The sequence below is a fragment of the Malus sylvestris genome, chromosome 12 (genome assembly GCF_916048215.2).
Source record: "Malus sylvestris chromosome 12, drMalSylv7.2, whole genome shotgun sequence".
NCBI lineage: Eukaryota > Viridiplantae > Streptophyta > Magnoliopsida > Rosales > Rosaceae > Malus > Malus sylvestris.
The window spans coordinates 10355273-10365532 of NC_062271.1; the positions used below are offsets into that span (position 1 = coordinate 10355273).

General features: G+C 36.9%; 1 pseudogene; it reads right to left on the reverse strand.

Annotated features, from left to right (window-relative positions):
* Positions 1 to 8028: 8028 nt before the first annotated feature.
* LOC126592137 (uncharacterized) lies at positions 8029 to 8703 on the reverse strand (annotated as a pseudogene).
* Between the last annotated feature and the right edge of the window lie 1557 nt (positions 8704 to 10260).

Below are 10260 nucleotides of genomic sequence, written 5' to 3' on the forward strand. Positions count from 1 at the left end.
AAGGCATTGAAGTATGACATGACAATTATGACTCTTAAGGCCGACATCCACGTTTGCACAACGGCTGATGTTTAAAGCATACCCATATGGAAACTTTACAGAAGATAGAAACTGCAAAAACTCTTTCCTCTTTTCCGGTTTCACAAAAAACGATGCAAGCTTCTTTATGGCTATGTCTCTGTCCCTCGTCATCCATAAACCTGGCCTAATGCCCATTTTTTCTAGATCAATTTGAGCTTTTATTGTGTACTTTGTTTTTGCCTCAATATCTAATATAGTTCCGACTAGTGTATCAAACATATTTTTCTCAACATGCATTACATCAATGTTGTGTCTCAATTTTAATTTGGACCAATACGGGAGCTTGAACAACCTCGTCTTGTGTGTCCAATTTAGATGTGTGTCTGGTCTTGTCCTATTTACAAGTTTTCCCAATGGAGCAAAATCCAACTGATTCACCTGAGCCAAAATTTCATCACCGAACCATTCTCTAGGTCTTGGCCGAAGCTCTATGCTGTTGAAGAAGGTTGTCTTATTTTGATGCCACTCGTGGTCCCACAGCAACCACCTATGATGCCCTAGGTAGCAAACTTTTCTCACGTGCCAACTAGACTAGTTGTCCTCTTTGCAAACTGGGCATGTATAATAGCCTTTAGTGCTCCACCCAAACATCGTAACGTATGCAGGAAAATAGTTTATAGTCCACATCACGACTACTTTCAAAGTGAACATCTTCCCGGTAGATTTATCATATGTGGGAACACCGCTTTCCCATAACTCGTTTAGCTCATCGACCAACAGTTGTAAATACACATCAATACACGTGCTCAAATCTTCGGTTATCAACAACGTCATCATCATATATTTTTTTTTCATGCACTTCCAAGGTGAGAAATTATATGGAATTGCGAAGATTGACCAAGTGCTGTGGTTTTGGTTTAGAACCCCGAATAGATTAAACCCATCTGTCACAAGTCCCAATCTAATGTTCCTTAGCTCATGTGCAAATTTGGGGTACAATCGATCAAACTCTTTCCAGGCCTCTCCATCCATCCACTCGTCTGTCCTTATGCCACCTCATGTCACTTGTAGTGTGCGTCAACATATACAATCACTGCACCCTAGGCTTTAATAGGACATAATGCATAACTTTTTGTTGAATCTTCGTTCTTTTATTCATAGAGGTCATTTTAAACCGCGACTCATTGCATACAGGGCTTTTATCTAATGCTTTATTCTCTTTATAGAACAAAATGAAATTATTTTTACAGGCATGAATTTTTTCATATCCTAATCCAAGACCACTTAGCACCTTCTTTGCACTTTTATGATCTTTAGGAAAACAATTGTCCTTTGGAAGTATCCACTTGAAAACCCCCAAAAAGTAATCTAAACACTGGTTCGACATACAAAATGTTGTTTTTCCATGCATCAACTCAACAATGGTCGTGAGCACCGAAAATCCTTCGCAACTGGGGTATAATTCTTGCTTGGCACTTTTTAATAGTTTTTCGTATTTTTCGAATGCTTCACTGTCCATGGTGGAAGGGACGTCATCTTCTACTTCCACATTTGTATTCGAACTAGCAGTTGGAAAAGTATCATTGATAATGTCCATAATTTGGTCATTTGGCTCCACCACATATTCAACTGTATCCATTGCTCGGGTAATGTGGGAGGATGAAGCATATTGTGTTTGTTCTCCATGATGATTCCACGTAGTATAGGTTTCCATCATCCCATTTCTGATTAAAATGGTATCGAACAATTTCAAAATATTCAATCATTAAGTTGTTACACTTTCTACAAGGACACCGAATTTGACTTGAACCGCGGTAGTTTGCAATTGTAAAATCGATGAACTGATTTATTCCATCCAAATAATCATCAACACATATGTTAGGATTATGTATCCATTGTTTGTCTATTTCACCTGCAAACAAAAAGAAATTACAAAGGTTACATCAACTTCTATTATGACATGCCACCTTATGCCTCTTATATGGGTCCTATCTCATTCAAGAATGCACAGTTAAGTGCTGTAATTTATGATTCCAACACATTAGAGTTCGAGTGTGGGAAAATTTGGGCAGCATCTCCCTGCAGTTCTTCAAGTGCACGACGTAGATACAAAAAACTATGATCCACTTGAAGAAAGCAAAGATATGCTACCAATTTTCCCACTTCAAACTCTAATGCGTGAACCGCAAACTACAACATGTAAATGTGCAATCTCAAACTATCCAAAATTTTGAGACAATTCAAGAATTAATTGGACCATAGTCATGCTTTCGCATCCATTTGCAAAATTCAACTAATTCTCAAACGAGCAACTAAGCTCATATGAACATTGCAAACCATTTTTTGTACATCCATACAAAAACGATTGCATACAAATACATAAACTCACAACACCTATAAACAACATACAACACAATTTAAATGAATGAAAATTAAATAAGTTAGTTAAGAAGTTTTGCAGCTTCTGCCTTCCTGCAATTTGGTTAAGTTCATTAAAGTGAAAAACATTTCGCGGCGAATGTATCGTCGCGCAAAACCTTGGGCTTCAACTTTTTGGGCGTCAACCAACTACACTTTCCCGCGTTTTTTAAACCCATTGTGCGACGAACTTCGTCGCATATTTTTTTTCTTTTTTTTTTTGGACGTTAGCAAAATTTTTCCATCCATTCTTCAAATTTTTTCAAAGCACATACATATTTATTAAATAAGAACTTATTTCATTATACCATTTGTGCATATTTAATTAATACACATATTTATTAAAATGCATTAATTTCATTTATAATAAACATTAAATACATATTTAATAAAAAAAATTCATACTAAAAAAACTTAAAATTCACATCTAAATATTAAATAAGCAATAAAATTAAAATAAGAAACCCTATTTTACTCATCTGCCGGTAGTTCTAGTTCTTTCTATAATTCTGCAGCACATTCATTATCAAACTTCCACTCTCGGAATCTCGACTTGAACCCGTTTTCGATAGCCTTCATCAAATTTGGGTTACTTTTGTCAATGTTCCAATTGGGCTATTATGTAAAAATTAATAGATTAAAATCTCACTATTATATTATATTTAACAAACATAATTATTATTTAACTAATGAAATTAACACATACAACTAACTCATCAATCATGTGTATCTTCAGCTCCTTGGGGATGGCTCTCCAAGACTCCCAATCCGCATCACATTTGGTTCGCACCAATGCTCCTTTGTCGGACGAAAAGCTGGCGCGCTTATCTGACTTCATAACCCCTATTATTTCGTCAGCAGTGATTTGGTAATGGCTCCCACCATAAGTGTGTCGAACCTGTCCGCAACATTTTTTCTTGTTTATCAACAAAATATATTTTCATAATACTGAAGCTAAATACAAACTCTATACAAAATGAAAAATTTTCAACGTAAACCTTTTCTAGAACCATCACCATCTGTTGTCTTTGACGAACGTGCACCACTGTCGCCCATCGTACCAACACTCAAAGAACGAATTGATTATAATCGTCAGAATTGTAAAGCATTTCCGAAATGAAGTGTGAAGAATAAGGAGAGCAAAAGCCCATTTATAGGAAGGTTAGGGACTTTGCGCGATGAAGACTTTGTCGCACAAACAACTGCAATAAATACGATATTTATTTCTTTGATTTAGCTGCACCAATTATGCTGACCCAAAATTGAACGCCATGTGCGCAACGAAGGCTTTGTCGTGCAAGGTTTTTCACGACGACATCCTTTGTCGCGTAAACGTTCTAGCGACAAACTTGTCGATTGTAATTATGAAGTTTACATAAACATAGATATCTATGTTTACGTAAACATAATTACTACCTTAAATAAATTGATATTATATTTCATTCACTTAATACAATAAATAATTAATACCTTAAATAAATTGATATTACATTCCATTCTATTAATACCTTAAATAAATTGATATTATATTCCCTTCAATTACTTAAATAACCAAATAGGAATTAAAACCAAATTAAGTCCAAATACATAACTTATATAAAAAAAAAAACCTTAAATTTAAATATTGTCATACAAACCATAAATTTAAAACTACTATTTTGATGTTCCTCAATTTCTCTAGACGTCATAACGCCACCGATTGTAACCTCCCTCCAACGCATCCTCCATCCACTTCATCAACTGTTTGTTCGTATCATCATCAAGAGTATACATACACTATTACACATATATGCAAATAATTTATTCTAACATATAACAAAAAATTTCACAAAATTAATTATTGATCCATCAACAGTATACTTACTAATAATTCATCCATCACCGCCTTCTTTGCATTCTAGGGCACATCTTTCCAAGAACGCCACTCAGCAGTAGGACAATTATTCCCCATGGCTACAACAAACGCATGCCCAAACTCAAAATGTTGACCCAAATCATTCGGTTGGCGGCAGGCACGCTCTCATCCTTGTTTTTATCCTCTACCCAGCATGAACATAATTGTGAAAAATATGGACAACAGAATTGTGAAGAATAAGGAGAATAGAAGTGCATATTTCTAGGAAGATTAGGGTCTTTGCGTGACGAAGGCTTTGTCGCGCCAACACCAGTACTAAATCCTATTGATTCACTCTGACTCAAACTGGCAGTAACTTGCGTGACGAAGACTTTGTCGCTCAACTGTTCCTCGGTTTCCCATGAGTAGAATGCTCTGCCTTAGAAATTGACCAAACTTTGTGTGACGACGACTTTGTCGCGCAAAGGTACCACGTGAAAACCTTCGTCACGCATTTATTTTCACACCAAATAAAAAAAACCTACGATTTTCTTACTAGGTTTGCACGACGAACATCTATTTTCATTGTGCAAACTGGCCTTGCGCGACGAAGATCTTCGTCGCGCAACGTTCCCCAACCTTGCGAGACGGAGTTATGTCCTTTGTTGCGCAAGTCGTCCTTGCACGACGAAATTTGCTTTGTCGCACAAATGTTTGTCGCGCAAGTAGGTTTTCCTAGTAGTGTATATGGTCCATGCGGACGCTCTATCAATCCGTTTTTGTTACATTGAATTGAGATCTACGCTAAGAAACCGACCTTATTCAACAAGACATAACGCATGATATTATATATTTGAACATCAAGATTATTACAGTTTGATGATAAAATAGTCATAAACTCAAAAGCTCAGACCTATTTTAATAAAATGGACTATTCCTAATATTGTATAAAAAAAAGGGGATCTATATAAAGTTTTTTCAAATTAAAATTGGTAAATTTCAGGTTGGTATTTAACTCCTTTGATAAGATCCTCTCCAAGGAATGCGTCAACAAACACCTCAAGTATAACTTGTACTCTAATTGGTTGGTATTAGATTTCACCAGGATTTGCAACTAGCAAAGGTACGATTGAATGAAATTCGACAAAACAAGATAGTATACTTTGAACAGGAACGTTACCAATTGCAACTAACAAAGTACAATGAATAGGATTATCATAAAAACAAAAGATTACTTAGACATGAACGTTAGCAATTGGAACTTAAGAGTGTTGTGCACAATAAACCAAATGACGAGATTGGTGTAACCTATGTAGCAAAAACGACATAGGGATAGACAATAGGTATTCACCATATAAGACCTCTTATATATTCATTTCCTGTTTTTCTCACGAGAGTATCAACCCGTTTTTGCTACAATGAAATGAGATCTATGCTAAGAAAGCGACCTTATTCAACAAGACATAACGTAAGATATTATATATATGAAGATTTTACGATTTGCAGGACATTGGAATTTTCTCCACAAGATAACGAACATAGTTGTCTCCACTAGCAATTATCTATCTTGACCAAAAGGTAGTTAGCAGGGACGGAACTTAACATCTATTCCAATATAACTAATCACATGGCTCTACATCGATAATTAAGCCAAACTACATAAAGGAAATACCACCGAACCGTTGCAAACCCGAGAGAAGGTGTGAACAATATAGTCAGAAGTACAAAGTCTAATATGGTGAGTGAAAGAGGAACTTTTGTGGTATATTCCATTGACGAGAGACGTATTTTGCTGCCATTATCCTATCTCTCTAACCACATTTTTCAAGAACTTTTCAAGATGTCAGAGGAGGAGTTTGGACTCTCAAGTATTGCCATGTGATTCATTCTTCATGAATTACATGGTCTCACTTGTCAAGCAAGGTTGTCTAACTGTAGATACGGAGAAAGCCTTACTCAATTCTTAGCCAACAGCAGCTACTCAATTAATTCTAGTTTACATCAAAGGCAAACAAGCCTACAATTACTACTTTACTGTTATTCAATTAAGAGTAAAGGGGAATCCGAACGTAGTGATTTGAACCCTGGTCTTTTTTTCTTTTAAACAAATGGTATTATCTACACTAAGGGGGAGGGAGTGGTCTTAGCCTCACAATGGGCTAGCAATAATGTGGTTCAAATTCACCTTTGGCAAAAATTGAACCTAAGACTTCTCACTTACAAGTGAAGAGGAATAACACTAGACAGTAATATTAAGTGGCAACTCCACCTTTGTTTTTTGTATTGGTGTATTTTTGTATAGAGGACTAGTCATGTACTTTATATGTGATATATAGCTAGAGGAGACACTTCTTTTAAGTGGCAACTCCATCATGCATGCCCTTAATGTGGCCTTATGTATACTTGATTACAGCTTCTTCGTAGATAAATCGATCTTTTGCAACGAACGAGCATAGGGTTGAAAGAGACAATGAATAATATAATATATTTTTGTCCTTCATACCCTTGAAAATGAAATGCTCTTGGTCATTGTCAACATGGGCGCCTTATTGACACGTGAAACCTAATCATTGTCCATGTGGGCACCATGTCATCATTTAATGGAGGTTCTAATAGAAAACTTAACGGATGTATAAAAGTGTCATAGAATTACGACTTTAGGTACTAGACTTTGACGGAAAAAAAACTTGATGTATTCTGATTTACTTCGAAAGACATGGTCTTGGACATATCCATTCTCAAGGAGAACAAGTCCTTTCAGATACAAAATCAATCACTCAACAACTTTTGCAGCTGAGTTGTCTAGACAGAGCAGCAATGCCACCATCATCTTGTTTTGGAGCAGTGGGTGAAGTCCAACGATTCCCTTTGAATTGATGGTGCTTGTTCTTCAAGACACTGTAACCTATCCAGTAAGGAGTCAAAGGTTTCCTATATTCTTAAAGTCCTTAAAATCTAAGGATTGGCACGTGCACAAGTACTTATATTCCTAAGGATGCAATATACCAATATATATTCCTAGATATCCTCTGGGATTCTTCTGGCTTATACGGATCCCATATCTTAAAAGATCTCTATCTCAACTAGTATAAACACACCCTTCTAGGGATCGTCTCTTATAACGCAATTAGCGCACACTTATTCTCTAGCCTACTGTTTGACTCTCATAATATTGCTTACTAACCTGACCATTGGAGAGCATTTGACTCACTACTAAATTAAACAATTTGCACGACGAGGGAGATTTTGTCAAGCAAAGCATTCTTAGCTCGCACAAAAACTATGGCGACCAGAAAATCGTCGTGTAGATTTTTTCGCACAAAGTTCGTGAAAAAAGGCATTGCACAACGAACAATTTCAAATTCGTCGCGTATCTAAACAATTGCACAATGCTTTACCACTCGTTGCGCTAAAGTTATATGGACAAAGGTTTTTGTCATACAATATAAAAGGGTACAAATGTGCTTTGTGACTAGTTTGTCTCGAAAAGTTTGCGCGATGAAAAATGTAAGAGGCGCGTGGTAATGTGCGACGAAGTATTAAGACACGCTTAATTTTGCGCAACAACCGGTCAGCGTCGCTTAAGTGTAATTTTTAATAAAAAAATAAATAGAATAAAAGGAAAATTAAAAAGAAAAGATTTCATACTAATGACAAAAAAAAGCAACTTAATGAATAAAAAAACAATTTTTATTTATAATATAAATCAAAATGTACATACAAATATAAAATTCTAAAAGAAAGTCGAAACAAAACTATGAAAAAAAAACGGAAAAATCTGTAGGCATATCGTTTGGAGGTGCTTGGTAATCTTGATGCTGGTTAGGAATGGGGTCGAAGGTCGACGAGCCTGATTGCTGTGCTTGCTTGGTGTGGAAGGGCTTTGAGGGCGATGGTGCAGAAAAACCGGGGAGACGTATTTCGGAGGAACTGAGGGCTTGTACAAGCATTGACATTTGAGACTTGTACGATGCCAGCTCACACCTCAGGCCAGCGACTTCCTGCGTCAAAGCGGTAACCTAGCCCTTTGACTGCGAGGATGATGAGGCTCCACTTTCCCGTCTCCTGGCATTTCCCATCCCTTGACAATATGTCTCTGGCCTCCGATCGAAAGTTTGATCCAACGTCTCTGTCACGATGTGAAACCTTGCATCTGTAGGGGGATCCACAGACTCGATCGGCATGTCCAAAGGAAGTTGGGAGGCGGATTCCTGAAGTACCGACTGACTCTTCTCCACCATAGTCGTCTGTAAAAAAAAAAAAAAGGATTATTAATAGAAAACAATTTGAAATAATTAGTATAAATGTTTAATTCATAAGAAATTACTTACATGAAGGGACTCGGTCAACTCATCCCTAGGTTGAACATAAACGTCAGCAAAGACGTCGATCTTCGGAAATTTTGAACCCTCATGAAATTGAAAAAGATAAGGAAAATGTTAGTACGAAAAAAAAATTATTAGCGACATTTTAAAATGGGAAATGAAAGCTGTAATATATACCTTCCATCGCGCCTCCATCCTGTAGGAGAAAGGCCTCGAACCCGAATGTTGGAGAAGAGTCTTCTTCTCCCGATTGATCTTGTTCACCTTCACCTTCTTCAGTTATACAAAAAATAAACGTATTAGTTGTAATACTTAAAGAAAATTAAAAAAATAATAATAAACATTTGTAAAAATTAAAAAAAAGTAAAATGAAAGAAGTCGTAATTAAAAACACACCACATAGCCTGGCTCCTGAAAATGACCTCAAAGCCAAACCTAACTATCTTGTCAGTCCTCCAACTCCTTTGGACAACCCTTCTCAAGAGTGGCCTGTGGATCATCAAATTGTTGGAAAAATTGGTGCAGGTCACTCTTCCACTGCTTGTAGTGTTTGGAGAAGAGCCTATTGAGGTACGCGAACATGTCCTCATCCATGTCCTCCAAATTGTAGTTTGTCTGCAATGTAACAAATATTTTGAAAGTATTAGTAATAAAGGATAGTAATAAATATAAATATATAAATTTTACATGAAAAGCATTAAAAAGGCAACGCTGCTTACGGATAATTGATTGTGCACTGCATTCTTCGTCTCCTCCAGCATTACCTTCCAAGACTTCCACCACATAGGGCAAAAGGTTCGTACGACATGCCCAATGTCGTGGGCCAATGCACTATGTTGGTCCGCCATTGGTGCTGCCCGATGTCGCTTATCGTATCCGATTGGGATACGACCGTTGGTCATCTGGGTGACCTTCGCCGTCTTCAATTGTAGACAAGGTCCTCGGGTGTTATTCTTCGCTGCAAAGAGATGAAAAAAAATCATTAACCCAAAACTAATAACATATCCTACTAAAATTTCGGCATAACCTCCCTTATAATTAAGACATTTCCCAAAACCTAAACATAACATAAATAATATACGCATCCAACACAATGATCACAATAGTTCAATAAAAGGTTTGGAACGATGACAACTTTTTAATCCTTACATGGCATAACTTAACAAATTAAACCTAAAATAAAAAAAAACTTAGTTAACATGGGAATGAGGGAGTGAATTAGGATTGTATACCTGGTCGTGTACCTGAGGTATCCGTTGTGGATCCCAATGACGACATCTGGTCCATAGTGCTGGGGTGCCGGTGAGTGCGTCGGGTGCTAACAGGTAACACCACCGAAGAAGTCGACAATGCCCGCATCTATGGGACTGGAGGACCAACTAGGTCAACCAGATTGACTGGTGTATGGTCCATCTCTGCTATAGCAGTGGCGGTAGTAGTAGGTGTGGTCGTCGGACTAGGTGTAGCTGTCGGACTAGGTGTAAAAGTTATCGCCCTCCGGGTTCTAATGAGGTGTGACATCTACAAAATTGGAAATCAATTTGTTTCGTACACAAAGATTTAACTTACCGTACACATGCTAATAGTTTCAACTGAAATTTAAAACAAAATTTAAAAACCCTAATTCTAACTAATTCTAAACCCAATTCAAGTTTGGCAGAA